General features: G+C 37.1%; 1 protein-coding gene across 2 annotated transcripts in view; it reads left to right on the top strand.

Moving 5' to 3' along the window:
- Positions 1-14,922: 14,922 nt before the first annotated feature.
- ghra (growth hormone receptor a) overlaps positions 14,923-25,274 on the top strand; it is an 80,757-nt gene continuing 70,405 nt past the window's right edge. For both annotated transcript variants that reach the window (XM_015368022.2, XM_015368020.2), the window contains exon 1: positions 14,923-15,508. The gene's annotated coding sequence lies outside the window, so the exon portion shown is untranslated. The remainder of the gene's footprint in view (positions 15,509-25,274) is intronic.

The raw sequence follows: 25,274 nt of genomic DNA on the forward strand, positions 1-25,274 counted from the left end.
TCTTATTATTTATTATGCAGCCTACATTTACTGTAACCCAAAAAGACAAAAAAAAGCTGTAATTGAGAATGCTACATCAAATGTAGAGATGTTATCCCTTAATATAAAAAATAAGGTTAAAATGCTGCCAGTACTAATTAATGCAAGAATGAGTCTAGCATTGAAAAACTCTAAAATGCCTCCTGAAACCCCATCCTTTAAGAATAAAAACTCAAGAGGCATTGACAGTTTACCAAGCTCTTTTAATAATAATGATAAGAAGTGGATTGAGTTGTTATCTTCTCAGTATTCTTTTTTTAGATTCAGGAAAAAAAGAGTTTACTGGGACTGCAATTGTATTACCCTGAGAGAACAAAACTGCAAAAAGTTCTTCTTCCTCTTTAGTATTTCAGGACTACATTGAACTTCATTGCTGTTATACCTGTGCGAATATCGACTCGCACCCCCACATATTCACGCAGTCTGATGCAGCCACACAGTTTGGGCTTTTGTCTGTCTCCCCTGCCACTAATTAACAGGCAATTACCTTATTAACATATTTAGTATTTAAGACCTGACTACCCCTGCTGTCATTGTGGGTTTTCTCCCTGAAGATCCCTGTCAGCCTCGTTGTGCGTTGCTTTCTCTTTGCTCGCTTTGCCTTGTCACTTTTCCGTGTATCCACCTCCAGCTTGTCTCCCAACCGTGATCCCCGATCTTCCCTGGCTTTGTCTACTCGGAGAGTGCCTGGCTACAAACCTCGCCTGTCTGACTTTGTGTTTTTGGAAACCCTTTGGATTCTGCAGTCTGATCTCTCCCTTTGTCTTGGCTCTTCAGTTGACCAGCTTGCGTCTGGATTCAAGTGCCAGTCTGAAAATCACCAGCACAATCCCTGAATGCCGGTTTAATAAAAATAATTGCTTACACTTATAAAGTGCTTTTCTGGACACTCCACTCAAAGCGCTTTACAGGTAATGGGGACTCCCCTCTACCACCACCAATGTGCAGCATCCACCTGGATGATGTGACGGCAGCCATAGTGCGCCAGAACATTCACCACACATCAGCTTTCAGTGGGGAGGAGACCAGAGTAATTAAGCCAATTAATAGATGGGGATTATTAGGAGGCCATGATTGGTAAAGGCCAATGGGAAATTTGGCCAGGACACCCCTACTCTTTTCGAGAAATGCCCTGGGATTTTTAATGACCACAGAGAGTCAGGACCTCAGTTTTACGTCTCATCCGAAGGACAACGCCTGTTTAAAGTATAGTGTCCCCGTCACTATACTGGGGCATTAGGACCCACATGGACTGCAGGGTGAGTGTCCCCTGCTGGCCCCACTAACACCTCTTCCAGCAGCAACCTTAATTTTTCCCAGGAGGTTTCCCATCCAGGTACTGACCAGGCTCACACCTGCTTAGCTTCAGTGGGTTGCCAGTTGTGAGTTGCAGAGTGATACAGCTGCTGAATTTATGCTTTATTGCTTTATTACCATTCTAAAAATAAATGATGGAAGTCAATCAGAACTGATAAAGAGGGTATCTATTGTGAAAGCCACTGCCTATTATTATATGTGGCCACTGGTTCTAGTATATGTGGAAGAAATATAATCAGTAGATTGGGGATCCAGACTTTTGACCATTTACAGATATTGTATTGTCAGGTGAGGGCCTAGGACTTGATCAATGTAGCACCAGGCAGTGGGGTTGCCATCAATCACTAACAGAAGAGATATGTAGCAACTGCACACTCCTGAACTGACCAATCACCCTTGCAATTCTCCATCAATTAGTTTGCCGCACCCAAAACTAGTAGACCATTCTGTGTATTTGCATCACACTTGCTGACACTATTTAAGTGATCTGCTCAAAACCTTGAACAGCTAAAAAGAAATGGGCTGCAATGCTAAGAACTCATCTGAGGTGACTTATAACCAGCGTCTAGCATATACATGACATGAAGGCATCATTTTCTTGATAAATGGAGCATATTGCCTCCTATTTGTGTTATCGCTTGATTTTCTGCAGATGTGACCATCATCAGGTAAAACCACTTCATCATTTGCTCCCAATCACTTTTCTCACTAATGAAGTTATGTAGTGCTTGTTCAAGTGCTTGTCACTTCACTATCATATTCAGACATGAATCATTAATCAAATGATACCAAAAAATGTAATCAATATTTAACATCCATACACCTTATTTCTTTCTAAAAACATACATGCATAAATAGAGCAATGCAATTTAAAAGCTATAAAAGTATATTTTATACCAGCTATATCCAGTAACTTCCTATTGAATAAAGTCTTTCAATCCAGCTGTCTTTTAGTAATGCAAGGTCTTTGCAGAATTCAGTTTATGTTTTATGACTTGTACAGACTGAGTACAAAGTGACTGATAACGACAATTTGGTTTGTTGCAGATCCTAGGTTACCAATTTCAGTCTCCATAGCAATAGGACTTCTAATCAGATAAAGACACTGCAGACTCATCTTTCTGACAGGCAGGATGGCCTTAGTATTAAACTTACGACCCTGACAGGGGGATTAAACATGTGACTTTCCCCTCTGTGGTAAAGTAATTACTGTGTTTTCAGTGGTGTCCACTGAAGTACATTCTGTACAGGTTAAGTGTACACTGTGGTTGACATAGGGCTGCTGTGATGGTACATTCAAACACATTATCTAAATGTGTAGATTTTGTTTGCAAGATGGGAACAAGAACAAGAACAAAAAATAATAAAATAATATATTTTTTTGATTATTTTTTTATAATAAAAGAATATTCTAACAGAAGAAGCCCTTATAGGTAAAGAAAGATTGTAAACAAGAATGTTTACACATAAATTGTGAAGCTCTCTTTAAGCCATTGCACACAATCTCTGTACCAACCATCCAGCTGTTGGTAGAAATATACAGTACATATACACAATACAAATACTGTTTTTGAAAGAAAAGAAATTCATAATAGCAAATTAATCTAGTCTTCTCAGTTTACGAACACAAGAAAGATTGCCAACAAGAGAATTCCCTTTGGCCCGTCTATCCTGTTTGCTGGAAAGTAAGGTCCCCTTTTCAGGCCATGAAGGCCCATGGGGGAATAGGCCACCATTTTTCTCAACCATCCGACTTGTGTGCTCTGGGTTGTGTTTCTTGTTCATTCCAAAGGAGTCTGGTGGGTTTACTTTATTTCAATCACAATTGGAATTGATTTTCTAAAGTTGTAAAGTTACACTACTAATTTTGTACAACTCTTGATAGCTATAGAAAATATGATTAACAGATTTGACATTAGAGAGCTGCTGACACTGTCCACACTTCTCAAATTTATCTTATCATACCTTCAACTGTTTATAGTGGATATTCATCAAAACTGATCGAATGTATATTCTGCACTTTAATCCCCACTCTTGTAAAAATGAAAATTCTTTTAGTAAAACTTTCCCGTAGCAAATTACGTTTTCTGTGTATATGGAACTACTGTATAGTCACTTTCCAGTATTCTTGAATGTTTTTCCAATACTTATCTGTATTTAAAGCCAGAACTCCATAGCTGCTTGGTTTCAGTTGTGCGCAGTTAAACTGGTGCTTACTTTAGTTAGTGTGATCAGATGAGAGCTTTAAGCCTTCTTTCAGAAATCCAATTACCCAGTTTGTATAACTGTATTAAAGAAGTAGAATACTTAATCTAAAGGCTTGACTGTGAAAGTAACTGTTTTTAATAACAAAAGTGCTTGCAAGCACTTTTACCAAGCCTTTAGATCAATGGAAGTGCTTAAACTAGTCAGAACATGCACATTACTGTAGATTCTTTGAAATGTAATTTTTACAATATTATACAAATAATTCATAATGGAAAATGCTCTTACACCAAGATTTCTGTTCTGATTAATAGAACATACCGCTCTTGTGGTTAAACAGATTGGTCTATACAGTATTTATTTTCCTGTCAGCAAAGTCTCCACTAAGACCTCCTGTAAGAATACACTTACTGTAAAAGGTAACACTGTGCAGACCTTCTGCATATATCAGCAATGTTTCAACATTTTTTTAGCTCTCATTTGTATAATGTTGACAGCAAGGTTTGATCACTCCAATACTTTTATTTTGATATATACAGTGCCTTACGAAAGTATTCGGCCCCCTTGAACTTTTCAACCTTTTGCCACATTTCAGGCTTCAAACATAAAGATATAAATTTTTTATTTTATGTGAAGAATCACCAACAAGTGGGACACAATTGTGAAGTGGAACGAAATCTATTGGATTTTTGAAACTTTTTTAACTAATAAAAAAATGAAAAGTGGGGCGTGCAAAATTATTCGGCCCCTTTACTTTCAGTGCAGCAAACTCACTCCAGAAGTTCAGCGAGGATCTCTGAATGATCCAATGTTGTCCTAAATGACTGATGGTGATAAATAGAATCCACCTGTGTGTAATCAAGTCTCTGTATAAATGCACCTGCTCTGTGATAGTCTCAAGGTTCTGTTGAAAGCGCAGAGAGCATCATGAAGACCAGGGAACACACCAGGCAGGTCCATAATACTGTTGTGGAGAAGTTTAAAGCCGGATTTGGATACAAAAAGATTTCCCAAGCTTCAAACATCCCAAGGACCACTGTGCAAGCGATCATCTTGAAATGGAAGGAGTATCAGACCACTGCAAATCTACCAAGACCTGGCCGTCCCTCTAAACTTTCAGCTCAGACAAGGAGAAGACTGATCAGAGATGCAGCCAAGAGGCCCATGATCACTCTGGATGAACTGCAGAGAACTACAGCTGAGGTGGGAGAGTCTGTTCATAGGACAACAATCAGTCTTACACTGCACAAATCTGGCCTTTATGGAAGAGTGGCAAGAAGAAAGCCATTTCTCAAAGATATCCATAAAAAGTCTCGTCTAAAGTTTGCCACAAGCCACCTGGGAGACACCCCAAACATGTGGAAGAAGGTGCTCTGGTCAGATGAAACCAAAATCGAACTTTTTGGCCACAATGCAAAACGATATGTTTGGCGTAAAATCAACACAGCTCATCACCCTCAACACACCATCCCCACTGTCAAACATGGTGGTGGCAGCATCATGGTTTGGGCCTGCTTTTCTTCAGCAGGGACAGGGAAGATGGTTAAAATTGAGGGGAAGATGGAAGCAGCCAAATACAGGACCATTCTGGATGAAAACCTGTTGGAGTCTGCAAAAGACCTGAAACTGGGACGGAGATTTATCTTCCAACAAGACAATGATCCCAAACATACAGCAAAATCTACAAAGGAATGGTTCACAAATAAACGTATCCAGGTGTTTGAATGGCCAAGTCAAAGTCCAGACCTGAATCCAATCGAGAATCTGTGGAAAGAGCTGAAAACTGCTGTTCACAAACGCTCTCCAACCAACCTCACTGAGCTCGAGCTGTTTTGCAAGGAAGAATGGGCAAGAATTTCAGTCTCTCGATGTGCAAAACTGATAGAGACATACCCCAAGCGACTTGCAGCTGTAATCGCAGCAAAAGGTGGCTCTACAAAGTATTAACGCAAGGGGGCCGAATAATTTTGCACGCCCCACTTTTCATTTTTTTATTAGTTAAAAAAGTTTCAAAAATCCAATAGATTTCGTTCCACTTCACAATTGTGTCCCACTTGTTGGTGATTCTTCACATAAAATAAAAAATTTATATCTTTATGTTTGAAGCCTGAAATGTGGCAAAAGGTTGAAAAGTTCAAGGGGGCCGAATACTTTCGCAAGGCACTGTAAGTTTCATATTCTACCCAAGTCTTTGAAATATGGATTACTACAATAACCGATGCTAAGATGTAACTGAAAAAAAAACAAAAATGTTTCGCTGACAAAATACTGTATTACGTGTAAAACACCTTAAATGTCAGTACAGCCACTTCACAAGCCTGTAAAAACCACAGAATTAAAATACTTGAAATCCTATTTTTTCCTGCCAGGCCAATGGAAAAGGCTTGGTGCACTATAATCACGGTATACCAACCTCTTATTTTTTCTCCTTTTGATTCCTGCTGTTGTTAACTAAAACCATTCAAATGTGTTTGGAAGACGATATTTTATTGCACAATGAATACGAGTGTCTTGGTGCAGACCAGCAAGCCTGTACCCTCATTGCAGGGAAAGATATAAATATCACTCCTGCAGCTCAATAAAGCAAGTGCAATTCCATCAGCCCTGACTGGACGAGATTTATTACAGAGCTGAGGGCTGGGAGCTTTTGCAGTAGTGGCAGAAGGCCAGCAGCAGAGCCTTGCCCTGCAAAACATTCACATGATCATTACATTTTAAGAAATATGAATCTCTTAGCAGAGAGAAATCTCACTATTTCCTCTTCATTTTACAGTTGTAGGAGCATTGTTAATGCAGAGACTTCCAAAGGATATATTGCTTAGCATTCCACATAGGGTCACAGGTTGGTCCAAAATCACACAATATCAGTCACAGCTATAACCAAATATAGTTAATTTCTGTTAAACAGCAGGGGTTTAGCTCTCAGTACACCTGAGAATCTTGACTTGCAGTATGACTTTTTGTCAGTCCTGCTATTTTAAAAACTTTGTAAAAATTTAATGATGATAAACTGGTGTTAAAACCACCTTATACAGTAGCTTCACTTGATCTTACAAATATGTTGCAAAATACCAACAGAAATATTGTTTATACTGTATAAGAAATCACTAAGAAAATCTCAAGATAATTTCAGACTGTTGTTTCATAAATGTGTGTACTGGAAATGATCCAAGATAATTAAAAACTGTTTTAACCATGCAGTATACTGTATATCACTGTATATAACTGTCTTATGAAGAAATTACCAAGCCAAAGACAACTCCTCCCCCCCATTCAAAGAGCTTGCTTTTTGAAACTTTCACAACACAACATTTTGGAAAAATATAAAACAGATAGCTGCAAATATGAGATGATTATAACAAAAAAGGCAAACAGCAAACAAAACTTTCACTCTTAATGGGTGAAGTCATTTCCCAGTTCTTCACCTGATCTGCTTTGTAGTTTACGTGTTGGGTGGTGGGTGCTGTAATTCAATCATGAAGTTAGTTACTGTACAGAAGTGCTTTGGGATCCCTTGGAATGAGCAGTATACAGTATACAGTATATATAAGAACTGTAGAAATAAAACATATTATTATTATTAATTAGCAAGAAAGCATGATATTAAATCAAACTGCAAGCATGTTAAACAACAGTATTGGAGTCTTCTCAGTTTAAAGCTAAAAATTATTGGAAAGAGGAAAATTGTATCATGTTAGTGTTTAATTATAGCTTGGCTTTTAGGCTTAAGTGTGTTCTGATCGATTTTCAAACCTGCATTTCATATTGACTGCACAATTACATAGAAAACAGATTATGTAGCATTAAGAGACCATTTTCAAAGGAAAGGACTGTAATTTTTGGGTAGTTTTCCTCTCTGTCATTAAAGGGATCCAAAGTATAATTTGCTATAAAATTATTGACTCTGAGATAGTACAAAACCACATGTGCAGGTGAATACCATGTAATTTTTTTTTTAGTTTTTGATTTGCATCTGTACTCAAAAGTTTAAGCTTCTTCTTATTTTACCAGCCATCTTCTGAGTATGGTCACACAGCCTTTCATGTGATTTGGTACAGAACTGGACTTTCATAAGGGTCTCTCAAAGTTGAAAGAAATTAAACTCTAAAATCCCTTATGTCCATACAGTATGTGACAATATGCAAATTCTATACCAGCTATACCTGGAACACTCTTTAATAGAGCTTACAAGAAAATTCTGGACAGCATGTAAAAATATTACATTTTGGTGGTTTTATATTTACCCTGAGTTAAAAAAGAATCTGTAAAACATTTGTTTACTGTAGCTTCAGGTATTTCTTTTAAGTAAATATTGAAGGCAATATTGAAGTTCCACATTTTGCTAAAATCAAGATGGAGAACATTTGTAAAATAGTCTAAATACTGTAGTTTTGTTTTCACATCCGATTCATGTTAAATATGAAAAACACAGAATGCAATAACTATCTATCACAGCACAATTGCTTTATTGTGAAACAGCCTGGTGAAATAAAAAATGTAGACATGTTGTTTACCCGTTATCTCACACTGATCTTGACTATAACAAGCAATTCAATATACTGAAGAAACAGCAACTTCTTAAGAAGTGCACTTAATAGCATACAGTGATAGGTACTATATGTACTATGGGTACCTTGTGGAAGCACCTTCCAGTTTTCATTTTGAAGTTGTTAATTCACCAGCTACGCAACATGCAGTTGAGTGTTGTATTGAAGATAAAGGTAAGGTAGAAAGGGTTGTTTGTCCTGATATTTCAAGTAAAATGTTTTTTTTTCACCCTCACGCCCTCATTTGTGAAAGTGAAAGGCTTGTAGTACACATTCCTGAGCATATGGAAGAAGACATGTTATGTATTTGGTTGTTCTGGGTTTTATGGCACTTGTCATATTAGTTCACCATCAGGGTTTTCAGTTGTTTCCAATGGTTGTCATAGTGAGGAGAGTTTTACCAGAAATGGAGTCAGTCTAATAGGCAAAGTGCTTGCGGTGATGCAGCATTTCCTCTTAAAAAAAAACAACAAACAGTTACATTTTAGAAACCTTGTATTTTTCCTGCCCACAACAAGTTGTTCACATTATCCAATTCGGTTTCTTATTTGGAGTATGGGTTATAACATGTCTGTTCTGAATGCTTCCCTGTCTGATTCTTTAACTGATTTTTGTATTCTTAAAGTGTATGATCATATCAAGGTAGCCATGTAATGTTAGATACAGATGTTCTGTACCTAGAACCCAAAAATGAAATAACATATTGTAATTTGCTTTTACATAAAGACATGCTATATAATTAAATTCCACTTAATTATGAATTACGTTGCTGACATAATTACTGTAGTAAATCGTTATATAGTTATATTATTATAGAAAAAGAGGGGGAACCAAGACTTTTACCAGTAAAGCTTATCATTTTTGATCCAGCCTTCTTCAGAGCTCTGTGAAGTGAAAGATGTGAGAATTGGAGCCTCTTTGATTAATATTCTTACCCTTTCATGAGTAACAGGTGTAGAAGAAAACTCAGTCTTCACTCAGGTTGGGAGATTGTCCAACAGAGATCTCTAATTCAATCAGCTGAAGGGGAGCATATCACAGAGAATGGGTTTCTCCTAGCACTCAAGACATGCTCAGTGGACTGAAGTTACATTTTCCTTTTCATACATTAAAAATAGGCAAGACTTTAACATATCAAAGGGACATGAGGGAAAGGGGCAGTGTCAGAAGTCAAACAAACAGGACAGGAAGAAGCCATTTGGCATCCTGCAATCTGTTTCATTTCTCTCTGGTTGAATGGGTGTGAAGAATCAAAGGTTTAGTTTGCATCTAAGACAGTGGTCTTAGGTGCCAAAACAAAACCTTTTCCACTTTCTTTATCTTTTCACTCAGTCTTCCACACAGGCAACTACAAAATCACTTCAAACAACAGTTAAATCATATAAGATAAACATAGGAACAAGTAATAGGTTTATTCCATTCTGAAAAGAGAAAAAAGAAAACACACCCGAAGAAGGCTCCACAGCCGAAACATTGTGTTTTCTTTCTTCTCTTTTCAGTATGGAATAAACCTACTGTATTACTTGTTCCTTTGCAGCCTATGCATGCTTATGCAGATACCCACCTGAACTAGCATAAACATATTTTAATTTTTGATTTTTCTTTGCAGATTTTGTTTACATTTAATTTCACTCACCTATAAAATGTTTCAGTTTGAGCATTCAAGTTTTAATTTTAAAATATTAATTGTAAAAAATCACGTGTCCATTATTTGTGCTGTAACTGTAAAAAAGTGGGACATCATTAGAAGGAAGGGAATATGTTATTCATTTATGGATTCAAAGAAATGTACAGAATTTTTATGTTTTAATGCGAAAAGGGGACAATCGAGTAATCCTAAGATCTATGAGATCCAGAAGATAGACAACTCCACAAAAACTTAAGACGAATAGCGTGCTAACCTGAAATATATTAGTACCAGAGACAAATAACATTTCTATAATTGGAAGAGTTGTTCAAGGTCCATTTCAACTTCATTCAGTAAAGAATTACATGTAAACGAGTGAAGGTTGTTCATTATGGGACGCTTAACCTAAATTTAGCATACAATAAGAAAAGGAATTATTTATTGTAACCAGTAGAAGCACGCAATATGCTGGCACAGAGGTTACACAGCACTGGGGCCCTGAGGAGATCAATGTAGGGAGTTTTTATGTTCTCCCCGTAGTCCTGTTTGTTTTTGCCTGGTTCTCAGATTTCCTCCCACCGTCCAAAGACATATATCATAGATGAAATAGCTGCTGGTGTGAGTGGTTATGTGTTTGTGTCAGTGTGTATACTGTGATGGACTGCGTCCAGGGACATCCAGGGTGTATCCTGCCTTGTGCCCGTTGCTTGTCGGGATAGGCTTTGGCTCTTCTACAACCCTGTACTGGATTAAGTGGTTTGAAAATGGATGGATGGATTAGTAGAAGCGGAAAGCCAAATTTAACAAAAATGTTTAATACCTAAAAAATGTGTAGCTTGCTATAAAACAATAAATATAAAAACATGTTTGTGTTTTTGGCTTGTTTCCCCAAAACCGTCCTGTTTTGGGAAGTAGGGGAATGTAAAGTAGGATAGTAAACCAAGACCAATTATAGGTTTTGGCTAAATGTTGGTGTTTTGCTGAAAAAATGGATCTGAGTGCCTTTGGACTACATACAGTAACTCAGCTACAGAAATCACAAATTACACAATTACAGTAAGTACAACCCTCAGAAATAAAAGACGGTCTCTTTGAGTCTGTAAATCTCTTATTTGGCCATACATGTTTGGCTGTTTTCCTATGACTGCAAATACAATTACATATACTGTATAGAGAGCATGGCCAGTTTTTGTAACACAAAAACTAATATATTTTACTGTTTATCCCATCTTTCACTACTTATTAAGTCTGAGCTTTTTTCTGTCAGGATGCCTTTACTCTACTTATGTAGGTATTGGCGATTCACAACAACACTTGTTAGTTCACCTTCTATAGAGACCAATAGGAATCTTACATCACAAGAAATCTTAAAAATTCTGAAAACTGGTGAACTCTTGAATACATCAAAGTGATTAAGACCATCCAGTCATCCAGTGAGCCATGATGACTGGGTGAGAGCAAATCTCTGACACTCTGTTAGATTTGGTGGGTTTGTTAGATGCCCAGCATTAGAACATAATAAAAGTTACAAATGAAAGCAGACCATTCCACCCATCTATCTTATTTGGTTATTGAGAATTTCATCCAGCCATTTATTGAAACAAGCTACGGTAGAATGTTGGTTTCAATAACATGGCTGAGTAGCTTGATGAAGACTCCTACAACAATAGGGCAAAAAGTGGCTCTTGTTCTGTTTTACATGTATTTCCATATACTGTACTGTAGTTTCTGCTTGTGTCCTCCAGTTTTTGTTTCACTGTTGAAGAAGAAGACTTATTTGCTATTTGTGTTGATGCCTTTGATGATTTGACTACTCAAATCAGGACCCATTATTTTTCTCACTGTTCAGTACTAATAATGTGCAGTCACTTTAGCCTGTCAGTGTCACGGATGTTGGAAGGGATGAACCGTGGAGATGCAGAAGAACGGAAAAAAACCCATATGCGTAGCGGCGGAACGGGGGATTAGCCCAGGCTCAGCAGTTCAGGAGTCGTATAGAAACCAGTGCCCTCAGGCAGCGGACGTGGGGCGACCTGGATGCTAGGCGGGTCTCAGGACATCCGAACGTCAATGCTGAGCGAAGGTAAATGAGTTACCCAGAAATATATAGCCCCATCGAGAGAGACACCGGAAGGACAGCAAAGCACAGGAAACTAGGAACAGGACAGAGAAGGAGCATCCTCTGGCCGCAGAGGGCGTGACAATACCTCCCCCTTCATGGGCGGCTCCTGACGCCCATACAAATAAGTGAGCTGCACAGCACTGGGCGGAGGAAAAACCTCATTTAACTGAAAGGAAATCTCAGAGAGTCCATGGCTGAGAGCTGCCCCCTCCTCCAGGGTATAAACCTTTATTGGGTAGAGGAAGAGAGGGTCAGGTAGAGCTCCGGAGACTTAAAACAAAAAAGACAAGGACACAAGCTCAAACCACAACAAAGATAAACCTGGGAGACCAGGGAAACAAACCACAAAAAACAGATAGGAACCAAATGTTCCAAGACACATGGGACGGGGACCAGAGAGAAGGGGAAACCAGGAAATGAAAAATCAAACCACCAAGCAAAAAACAAGAATAAAAACACAAAAACCTGGGGAAAATACCACAGAATGAGCAATAGTCACATTCTCATTCTATCACTGATATTGGAGTGGACAACCCGAGGAAAGCCAGGCACACGGCCCGCTCACAGGCACGGATGACCGGAGTGATATCCAGCAATGAGGATAGGTGGGCCAGCTCAACATTCCATCACGGATGCCGGAATGACAACCCAAGGAAAGCCAGGCTTCAGCCCGCTCACAGGCACAGGAGTAGGAAAAAGCATCCCGTGATTAGAATAGGAGAGCTGTGAGAAAAGAAAAATACCAGAGGAAAAAAAACTGCAGAAAAACAAAAAGTGCTGCTCGCAGGGTCAGTAGGAGACTCAGCATTCTGTCTTGGGTGTCGGAAGGGATGAACCGTGGAGAGGCAGGAAAGCGGAAAAAGACCCTATGCTTAGTGGCAGAACGGGGGATTAGCCCAGGCTCAGCAGTTCAGGAGTTGTATAGAAACCAATGCCCTCAGGCAGCGGACGTGGGGCGACCTGGATGCTAGGCGGGTCTCAGGACATCTGAACGTCAATGCTGAGCGAAGGTGAATCAGTGACCCGGAAATAATAGCCCCAGAGAGAGAGACACCGGAAGGACGACAGCAAAGCACAGGAAACTAGGGACAGGACAGAGTAGGAGTGCCCTTTAAGCTGAGGACAATTCTTTAAGATGAGAGAATATTTCTGGCTGCTCTTTTCTGGACCAATTCCAGAATAGCAGACCTTTTTTGTAATATGGAGAACAAAATGGTACACAATATTCTAATAGTGCATTGTACATTCTTAACATAACATGCTTTAATCTACATTGTACTGTATGTACCATGAACTATATAACTATGAAGTGTTGTGTAAAAGTATTCACTCCCTTCCAATAATGTCCCATTTTGTCTAATTAAAAACAATGAATACATACAGTATTTGAATAAGTCAAATAAAAAAATGGCACAAAGGGTAATGAAAAATGTCAAACACATACATTATCTCTTTGAGCATTTGAGACACTGCCTGGATCAGGCAATCCATCCGAACTGAGCAGCCAGGAAGGGAGGACACGGGTCAGGAATGTCACCATGAGGTCACAAGCGACTTTGAAAGATCTATAGAATTCAATGAGTACGATGGGAGAAAATGGCAGTGGATCAAGAATATCCACAAAGCTGGCCTCCTTGGCAAAGTGGTGAGAGGGACGCCAATTCTGCAGAAGAAGCCATATCAAGGCATTTAAGTAGCCCTGCAGACATTCTGAAAAGGAACTTGTGGTACTTGTGGAACTTGTGATTCCCTGAAATGGAATTAGGACTTTTTGGTCGAAAAGCAAAGCATTAAGTCTGGTCCAAACACATCATGGTGAATCATCCATGCCAGCACTGTCCCAACTGTCAAGCATAGTGGTGGCGGGATCATGTTATAGTTCTGCTTCTTGTCAGCTGGGACTGGGAAGCTTGTCAACACTATGGGGAAATGGTTGGAGCAAACCCTGCTTCAGTTTCCTACAGACCTAAAACTGGGATGAAAATTCATATTTCAGCTGAACAGTGACCCAAAATACAAGGCCAAAAATACACTGGTGTGGCATAACATAACAAGGCAAAAGCGAATGTCCTTGAGTAACCCAGTCCCATCCTGACTTGAATCCAATAGACATTCTGTAGCAAGACTTGAAATGAATTGGGGTAGCAGCATCTTGGTGTACAAAGTTGATAAGAGACATATACTGTAGAAATTCTTCTCAAAGATTAAACTGTTTACAAAAGTTTTATTCTGCGATTTTCATTTGCAATTTTTTCTTACACCTAATTTCTTTCTCTCAGAAATCTGTTCAGTTTGAGCATTAATTTTGAATTAAAAAGGTTCACTTCAAAATATGGGTATAATCCATTTTAGAATTCAACAAAAACACCAGGAAGAGGTAAGTATTTTTGCAACTCACTATATTGTAACATTCTAGAAGATGTAAATACTGCCAACATAAACTCCTGCATTAAATCTTTTTTAAGTAGCGTTTTCAAAATCGCTTATATTTATATTCCATTCTTTTTCACCTTAAATCCTTTATTAAAGTTTTCCTGGCCGTTCAAAATAAATGGCGTGCTAATTAAAGTTCTACAGGGCGAACTTGCCCTGCATACACTACGATACACCACGAATTATTAGCCAATTACTAAAGAAAAATGTCTAGAAAAGATATTTATAACTTTCAAAACATACATGTATAAAAATAATTCATGCATAACGCAGGTTTGAGTAACACGCAACAGCTAATCTAATAACTACTGCCCATCAAACAACTGCTGCCACTATTATCGCCTTATTTATTCAATTAAAGCGTAAATGCGTATTTAGGTTTCTAGTGGGAAGCCTTCGAAGTCTTGTAAATGAACGGAAACAAACTGGATTGGATTAATTAATGAAACTTTCGAAAATTAATGAAACTTTCGAAGAGTGCCCAGCATCTGGAAATGTTGGTGTGCGTTGTAAATCCGACACTGACGAAAATGGAGACTGTACTACAGCAAGGTTTGTTTGCTCAGTAACAGACGGCCAGAGCAAGGCCAGGGTGGGTGTGTGTGTGTGGGAGAGCACCAGTCTCGGAGAGACAGCAGCTGGAAAGGGTCTGAAGTGAATCTAGAGTTTCAGGCTCAGATATACACCAATATAAAATTATAAACTAATTCATACTTTTACCTTTTAATTCTCCTTCATAATTGCAGATTTATATAAGCCTTAGGTGATTCTCTGTAAAATCCTGCCTGCATTTTATTTTACATGCTCTATCGAAGAAGCCACATTAAACCACCAACATCTCGTCTCATCTGCAGTCTCAGATTTTCAGAGAGGTTTGGCGAAATGTCTGTCTGCAGAGGGCGCCTCGCAATTCTGAGCAGCGCACGGCCAGCACAGAGGAATGCTTTTTATTTTTTAGTTTTGGCTCACAAAGCTTGCTGAAACACACTGAGGTTGCAAGTTTGGAGAAGTGCAGCTCTTAGTTACGAATCTCAATTACTAGTTGGTAATGAAATCTCTTTCAGTAAGAGATGGTTGGTACGAAGTAATCCCTGTTACGAACATTATCGGCTCTTAAAGGGCTTCTAGTGGAATATTATACAGTCAGGGCTTATGTCCTATTACTAACATTTTTCGTGAATTTGATATAGATATTACACTCGACAACTTTCTGTTAAGGTAAGAGCCCATTCACTAAATGTACGTATGCATGCGTTTTGTCTGCAGTGTTTTCAGCATGTTATTATTATTCGTAATTTACTTGTAATTGTTGACCCTCGGAGGCAGCTTTTTTTCCCAACGCGAGTATTTTCTTTTTTTGTTTTCTGGTGGTCTACGCAAGTCAAGTCCGTTACTGGAAATGTTTTCTACAGTACAGTTCTACACATACAGTATTGTCTTCTTTAAAATTGAAATTAAGTAATTTATTCTCTAAATGATTATAAATAATAGGTATATAAAATGAATCATATGAATTCATTTGGTATTTTGGCTTGTATAATCCTTTTTATTTTTGTATTTGAAGTTTTAGATGCATCAGGAGTAATACCATTGTAGCCTTCGGTCTGCTTTAAGGTTTTAAAGCAGTTTTCAATAGTGCAGATGTTTTCTTACTTACCAGCTGTTGTTTAGGAATATTCAATACAGTACTGGAAATGCTATATCTTTCTGTATATGTATTAGTTATTAAATATATTCTGTATGCATACGATTACGGATAGACAGTTATGTTAACACGAATTGATTAATCGGATAACTATGGATCGCTGACCTAAAACAAAACGATGCGGTGTATGCTATACAACAGGTATAGGTGAACTGAAAATGTAATTGTATTTTGTCTTGTGTGTTTTGTTGTTATTATTATTGAAATAAAACAGCAAAGGAAAATGAGTTGAACTAATCCTATCAAATTGTCCACATTGTTACATTTAATACAATAGTTATAGTTAAGAATATAACGTTGAATAATCACTTAATTAAATAAAAAACTAGAGGAAATGTAATCTATGCTTCTTAGAAACTCAGTGCTCATATGTTCTGTATTCTAACTGTTTTTACTGTTGATTTATATAAAAAATTGTCCTAGTCACCTGAAATTGTTCAGCCATTAACACATGTGAATTAATGTGTACTTCATTTTGAAAATGCACCTTTATTAATAATTACTGAAGCAATCGAAGAACATTCAAAATAAGCATTGGACAACGGAGTGCAGTTAATGATATGAAGCTGTATTCTCTTATCTATATTGTACTTGATTCTGAAAGTGGCTGATTTTTGCTCCAGTGGAAACGGATTAATTATGCTGTTATGTTGTATTAACAGTATACATTAAAAGGAATGACCTCAATCCCATAATTTATAAAGGCATTTTTAAAAGCATGTTTAAAAGCTCTCTCATCTGAGTGCAATACTCTCAGTAAACAACTTTGAAGAATACTATCTGGAATGTTTGACTGTTCACTTATACCTGTAATGTTGGAGAGTGGACTTTGGTGTGGTTTAGAAAATCACAACTACTTTGAGATAGGGAATTGTTAATTGTATCAGTAGAAACAAAAACAATCATTTAACTGAAGGATACATTTCATGGGTGCCATATAAAAATTTATTGGTGAGATCAGACCACCTATTTCCTTTGTATTCTCATCTGGCACGTTTTGTACAGTTTTTACTTTAAAGTTTGCACTTGGTCAAGTACAGTAAATCAATCTACAATATTAAAATATACAGCTTAATATATACAGTATGGCTACTGAAGTCTTGTTAGCTATTATAAACTGCAAAAAGTTATAAATCCAAGAGTTCACCAGTATACAAAAAATCTGTAAGCAGATCACATTTGTGTTTTGTTCACTTGTGTTGTTTTTAGTAGTACAGTAATTACAAGAACAGATTAATCATTTTAACAGTACACCAAGAAAAACATATTTTTGTGCAGTTTGTTTAATGTACAAGTACCAATTTAATGGAGATGTACTATCTGATGCAGAATTAAGTAGTGGTGAAAACTGAACACATACGAATATGCTGTTATAATGTGCGCTTACTCTGAAAGCAAAGTTATTTAAAATACACATTCCAGTGCGAGACTCAGGCCGAAGATAAGGAATGGTTGATGTTACAATATTAATAAATGCTTAATACAGTAGTCTGTCACTTACGTTTATCATAGTTTTTAACTTTCTACTACGCATGAACGAAATAATAAAGTATTTTATTGCATGAGAATCATGGTTGATATAGTGCAGCAGAAAAGTGATTTTTTTAAAGTGAAGTTCCTCCTTTTGAATCCAAGATCTGGTTATCCTGTTGTTCATTTTACAGCTTTTAAGTGGACATTATTGAGCTGAATGACACCCGAACAGCTGCTGTTTTCAGTGGAGTAGTTCTGTTTGCTGAGTGTGCTGTGTGCAGTAAATAGATATGTCAGAATTGCATACCTTAGTGATATCAGAAAGGTATTGTGGTTTTCTGCTCAAACAAGTGTGACAAAGTCATATCATGTGTGGCACATTTTGTGGTTTCAAATTATTTTATCATTTTTTGGCACTACGTTTACTTCTAAAGATAGGAGGAAATGCGTAAAGAAGTGTCAAACATCAGAAATACTTTTTTGTTCTAAAATTTTTGCAGAATCTTGGATACTGTAATTCTGATATGACTTTTAGCCACTCGTGGTACAGTAACTGCTTTGTAAAGTTTGATTTGAAGGAGTTTATTGTCCGTTCTGCAGAACAAACTTATTTTAAGTTAATATTATAACTGTAGTGGATCCACTTTAGCTGTATTTTTTTTTCCTGTATTTTATTTTGTCTGTCCTGGATGTCAGCATTTGAAGAAGCACGAGGATAAGAAGTCGTACTCACTGAATGCTCTGTGACTGCAGTGGGGATCAAATCAGGACTATAGTCCTTTATATGTATTTCTCATTATCATCTGATTAATACCAGAAGTGGAAATGCTTTTGTCTGATGGATTGTTCTGATTATATCAATTAAGTTATTTAACACTAGGTTGAACTGAAATGCAGAAGTAGCTTTGGCCCCAAGAGCACAGGATCAGTCTTCTTTGTTGTTTTAGACGTTGCTGTTTGCCACAGCTCTGCAAATGGGCAGACTGATAAGACACTGCGTTCCGTCTGATTTTTCTTATTTAGGCTACAGCATGTGAAGATAGCACATCCTCAGGCAAAATAACAAAATTGAGGATAGGTGACGTTTTCACTAGAACTAGTACTTGCCTTAAAATAGTTCAATATTGGCCACTTTATTGTGCGCCATCTTTTAAATACTTGTTACGGTGAAGCACGGAAAGAACACTAAGAATTCCGTAAATTCTATATATGTTAGAATAATATTTACAACGGAAAGCTTCACTAATTTGTTCCAGAAAGTAACGTGTATTCTTGGTTAGGAATTTGTACCATAAGGCTGTCCAAATGTTTAATGTCCTTGACATGTCTGTATGTTGAGACCTCAGGAGTCATTGTGCCAAACTGGCAATGAATTCAGCTCAAAACAACAACCAGATGGTTGAAAAAAATGCTGAAGGCTTTGGCACATGTAAAAGTACGAGGCCAGATGCTGAAACATTTCACTCTAATCCTTAATTTTCACTGGCATAAAAATAAATTTTGAAAAACTGACTAATTAATAAACCACATTTGGAATGTCTGCAACATAAATACCGTATTGTCTGGATATTCTGCCGTTTTTAATGACTAATTGTGCAAGAATTGTCAGCTAACAGTATAGGTAAAGTTAGAATTTTTTCCCCAACACAATCGCACTTCTTACTGAAAGACACATTTAAGAGTTTTACTTTTTTATAGGTGTAAAATAAACTAATTCATATTTGGGTCTACTCGATAAAGTACCTAGGTGAAATAGATTTGTGTATGGCTCTTCAGGTAAAATAAGTAGACATATCCAGACGGTACATAACAAGGGCTGCAGCATGTCTTTGTGTTGGGCACCTGAACAATATGTAATGTGCCATACATTGTAAATGCCATAATTTAGTTTGTATTTTGGAATTTTTTGAGTAATGCACAAAAAATTCAAATTATTTACAAATATATTTTATTCTGAATAAAAATGTAGAGATTATTAACAGATTTTCTTTTTTGAAAAACAACTGGAAACAATTGACTATTCTTTCCCCTCCTTAGTATTAAATAGTGGATGGTTACCGAAGTAATGAAACTTATTAAATATATTTTAAAAACAGAGTGAAATCTTGGAATTTTCACTCAATTTGATTTTAATTTGCTCATTTTATTAGTGTCACTAATAAAGACTAATATTGAGAATTAAAGTTAAAACATTCACCACATCAAATGCATCGAATACCTCTGTAATTGCACAAGTCTATAGGAAGTCCTCTTACCAATTTGTGGAAAACGGAAACCAGAGGTGCTCATGGAATTTCTTATATATTATCCTTTGTAGTTAAATTCACACTAACATGTGATACCTCACATCTTCTGAGATTAATTATAGGTGAATTAATTTTGAAGGTGCAGTTAAATCAAGGGGGATAGTTTCAGGTTGCCCTACTGTACATCAAGAGAGAATTACTGTAATTGCAGGTATAAATATGCCTGATGAGTTATCATGGTCTATTATGTCTAAATGATGCATTAGATTTCAGAATCTGAGCTGGAGAGCGTGTTTCACACTTAAGTAGTTTACATTTGCACACAATGATATGTTTTGTTTATTAGGTGCAGTGTAAAGTGGGGAAAATTGAGATTACTCTGCAGTTTAACTGACATAAAGGGATTAATGCCATGGAACTTTAAAGCAGCTGTGGTTAAAATGAAACTAGCTCACGTTATTTAGTACATTGTATTGTATGAGTGATCTCAATTTTATGGATGAGTTTCCACACATCTGAGCAAACTGTAGACGTGGTCAGTGCTTGTTATAACAATGAAAAGCTAAGTTATAGTAAACAAGCAGAGAGGGTGGTCTTGGATATATGAGGCTTAAAAAGATTAAATGGAAAGACAAATTGCAAAAGGCTTTGTGCTGTAAGTATTGAAAAGAGAGCATGCTATAAAACTAAAAGATAATTTTAGAGTTTAGGTTTTGTACATGCTATAACTAAGCAGTAAATTAAAAATATAGGTATTGTTTTTTATATTTTGTCAGTATATTCCTGGACTGTGCAATACCGTCATTTTAAAAGTTGGGCCTGTAGCTTTAAGATAAATTCATCACAGGCAACGAACATGTTTCAAGATTCAATTCCAAATCCAAGTGACTGATTATATAACAAGGCTTTAATTAGCTTTAATTCTCACTATGCAATTAGAGTTCTAGGTTCCAGTAGTGCCTTTGATTGTTAATTATGCTGTTTTCTTTTTAGCCTTTTTTAGCAACGGAGGAAGGCCTAAATCCAAACACTGGATTAAAGAATTTTGTACTTGTTTACATTTACAGTAGTGTTATTATGTACTAAAAAGTGTAAAGAGTGTAATAATACATGCATTTCTCTTTAGTCAACATTCATTGAATGTAACAGCTGTACTATTTGTGATGTGCCTATATACATTGATGTCTAATTGGTTTTTATTTATCTGCCAAGAAGATGCAACTGGTTCCACACACAATATGTTTCTAGGATCAGAGCCTTTTTACCACCAGATGTGTACAGTACAATAAAATCGTGTAGATCCTAATGATTGTTTATATGAATAATTACACTAAATTGTATTTGTATAGCACCTTCCATCCCAAAGAATCTCAGGAGCTTTAGCATACTGTATAGGAAGGGGATAATTTCACCTTCTGACATGGGAAATTCCCTTTCAGTTTGCGTGTTTTCACTAGACAAACTTATCATTATTGTTTTCAATATCTTTGTGTACAGTAATTAAAGACGGCAGTCAGTTCATTCTCTTATCACTTAATGAAATTAATGCACTGGAGCTATTTACCTTTTAGACCTTCAGCCTGTCACTGAGAATCAAGCAAAATAATGATCAAGAAAGGTAATCCATTCACATCTCACATCATATTGACACATTTCATTTAAGATTCACTAGTTACTTAACTACCAAGGGAGCAAGATGGTTCCTTTTGTTTTTCAAGCTTCTTATGTCCTTGTATGCTACAGGCAAGTTAGATTGTATCAGCTTTAGTAGTTATTGGACAGTAATTCAATGGAAACAGTTACAGTACTTACAGTACTTCAATCCTTTATGCTCTTTTGAATATAGTTCCTTCTCCTCAGTGGCTCCTTATCTCCTGCTTTTAAGCTTTGGTCTGAATGTGAAGAGACCGCATTCGGATGGCTGTTTGAGCCAACAAGCATCCAGGAGTTCTTCTGAGGCAGGGGTACATCTAACGCAAGCCGAAAACCCAAAAATACTAGTAGCATTGGTACTGGCCAAGTCTATGCTTTAATTACTGCACACAGTCTTCTGAATAAACCATTCTTTGATTACGATTAGGGCAGCCAGTGCACACAAAAATCTATGATTGGGCAGATTCATCAGTACTGATGAGACAGGCAATAAGCTGTTCCCTTAATTAATGTAATTGTACTTCTGTGTTTAACAGACCTTGTGATCATAATACAGAGCCTAAAACGGATTTTTCTAAACAATATGGTAAAAACAATAAAACATTTAAACTAGTAAACTTTGTCATTATATAATGTCAATTTTCATTAGAAAATAACTGGCAGTATTGCTGAGTTGCTGAATTATAGGGCTGTTATGTTCTGGAATTTGCAGTTTCATGGTGCTATAAAAATAAAATCAATTTCTATATAACAATGTGAAAAACTCCACATTGTCAACCCGAGAATTCTACGAGCTTTATGAAAATGCATTGTGAATCTCATACTCTGCATCAATCAGATAAATACATTAATAAAAGCAAACAGCATCCTCAAAGCACAGATGGGTTTAGAATACAGTGGTGTGCTGTGGCAAAAAGAATTCAGGCAGTAGAGCCAATAAAACTAGCTCAGTTCCTATCTACCACACACCCCAACACAATGCATTAAATACTAAAATAGCTTTTAATGTAATATATCACTTATCTTTGATTTAATTATTTAGTATAAACAATGCTTAATTTTACCATCACTCTCAATAACTGCTTATCCAATGCAGGGTCACGGTGGCCTGGAGGCTTTTCCCTAGACGCATTGGCTGCAAGGCGGGATATATCCTGGATGGGACGCCAGTCCATCGCAGGGCACTCACGGACACAAACAAGAACACATTCAGACCAGGGATAATTTAATGCGTTGATTTATTGTGTAGTTAACATTTGCAATAAAACTAGCAGACATTAAGCAGACACTTTTATCCAGGATATATCAAGCAATAGAAGCCTTGCAGTATGTAAGTCTACAATAAAATCAACAACAAGAGTAGTATTACTAATGACATTTTGCAGGTTAAAAAAAATACTGTAGCTAATTCAGCCTGGAAGAGCAGTGTATGTTAAATGCCTAGTGGTCGCTGATTCCCCCTCCTTTGGTAGAGGGAGAGTCAAAGATTGAGTGTTTGGTCCAGGGCTGGTACAGCCCCTCTCGGATCCTGAGGAGTGAGGACCGTTGCTGGGGAAGGAAGTGCTGTTTTCCCCGGTAACCTTGGGGAACATCCCCCCACTGGGGGTCTTTAGAAGGAGCAAAAGAGCTTTCATGCCAGATTTCTTCAGTTCCAAAACAAGATGAACCTGCCTTTCAGTTCTTTGATCAGGCTTGGTCCTCTGTGTAATAGCTAAGGGCATTTAAGTTAGTTTGCTGCGCACTGGTGTGTGAGGAATTTAGTTCTGCAAATGTAACATTTTTTTACATGTAAAAAAAACAAACGGCAAGATGCTACCTGCATGCAAAACCATTAAACATCATCTGCTAGCTTTTTGTTCAGTCTTAAATTTCATTTGCTGCATTTGCAAAACAGACCAGTTTACTAATGTAACCAGAATCTATCTCATTGATTTAAATCACAGCAGTGGCCCTAGTGTTGTCCTTGTTGCACTCCACTATTTGCAACACTCCAATTTAACTCACTCTCTGTTTTCTATTTATTAACCAGGTCTCAGTCCAGATGCACACATCTCCTTGAATACTAACTACCTAACTACTTTTAGAAATAAGCTTTTATAGGGTACCGAAAAAACATTCGGAAAATCTGAATACATCACATCATATGCGTCCATTACTGTTGTTGTTCATTTAAAGAACTCTTACTTAATAAGTTGGTTTGGCAAGAACTACTTTTTCTAAATCCATATTGACTATTTCCTAAGATGTCATTTTATGTAGCTGATCGTCTAGTTTAGTTCTAATAATTGTTTCTATAACCTTTCATGTTACAGATGTTAGACATATTAGTCTATATACAGTAGGTAGGAACAGGTAAAGGTTTATTCCATGCTGAAAGAAAAGTGAGAAGAAGGCTCCACAGCCGAAACTCCGAAACACGTTCTTCAGGTGTCTCTTTTCCTTTCAGCATAAACCTTTCAGCTAAAATAAAATAAAGTAAATAAACCTTTAGTTTGTTCCATGCTGAATAAGCATGTTACAGCCTACGAATGCTAACACAACTACCATATTGGTCATTATTACTTGAGTCAGTTTTTTCACCCTGCTTATGGATGGGCACGAAATGAACAGTTCTCCAGTTCTATCCCTGTATTGAGCTACTGTTGGAAGAGTTGCTTCAGTGGGATCTGAATACCAGCAATGGGTTCTGAATAATCCTATCCTTGACTACTGTATGACTGGTAAAATACAATTGGGATCTGGAGATTGTGAATCCTTCTAGTAACTGAAACAATTCTGCTTCTCCTGTGCTAATACTGTTTAATAAAGAACTTCCTTCTGCTGCCTGAGGCATGTTGTTGACATCTTTAGTGAATACCTGAGAGAAATACGTGTACATCTGCCATTTTCCTTTTATCATCTTCAAGTTTTCCATCATTGTCTCGCATACATTTCCATTCTCACTATTTCATTTTTTATTTCCATCATTGTCTTGCAAACTTAATTTATTTGCCATTGTTTTTTTTCCCTATTGTAGTACTGAAAAAACCTTTTATTATTTGTTTTGGCCTCCTTTGCTGTATTCCTTTCTGTCTCTCTCTTGGCCAGCCTAATATCCTTTTTAGTCTGTACTTGCAGTTCATTGTACTGCTTTTATTTAACTGTCCTGTTATTTTAATCATTTTATGACGCCTTTTCTATTCCCTTATAGGTTTCATAATTTGTTGAACCGTAAAATTCTAATACTAGTACCATTTGATTTACCATCTACCACTTTAAATACTAGTTGGGCCATTTGATTTGCTGTCTGTTTGCTAAATGTGTTCTGTGCATCAAGCCCCTCATCTCATCAGCTCATTAGACCACTGCCATCCATTCTCCACTGATTCAACATCTATCCTTTCTCATTCTGCTTCTCCTAAGCTCTGTCTCTTTCCTGCAAAGACTGTGAGATAGATCCCTGTTTCTGGTAGGATCAGACTTTATTCACATTTTTTCAACAAACAGAAACCTAACCCATCTCTAAGATGACTTAGATGACTTCAGTCCCATTGTACTGGTCAGCTAAGCTGCTTACCGACTCCCTTTCTGAGGCCAGAACTTTTGTTGCTTTCTTCCCTTCTCTCTTATTCAAGAGTCCCTTGAAAGTGTCAGCTTCCTGGTTTTAAATGTCAAACTACCAATTGCCTTTCATCAGCTGGTCAGATGACTGAGAATCACGGGTCATTCTCCATTGCCTTCTGGGATTTGTAGTTCATTCAAGAGTCTTGACTAAATCTACCTACGTCTTACAATCTGCTTTCCAGAAATGATAAACTTTTGATTTGGACTCAATCTGTACAGTTTCAATATACATTTAAATGCACAATATATTATGACTGTAGTTCCCTAATGGCCCTTTCAGCTCCAAAATCTAGGTAAAGAAAGC

This window comes from Lepisosteus oculatus, chromosome 3 (genome assembly GCF_040954835.1).
Source record: "Lepisosteus oculatus isolate fLepOcu1 chromosome 3, fLepOcu1.hap2, whole genome shotgun sequence".
Classification (NCBI taxonomy): Eukaryota; Metazoa; Chordata; class Actinopteri; order Semionotiformes; family Lepisosteidae; genus Lepisosteus; species Lepisosteus oculatus.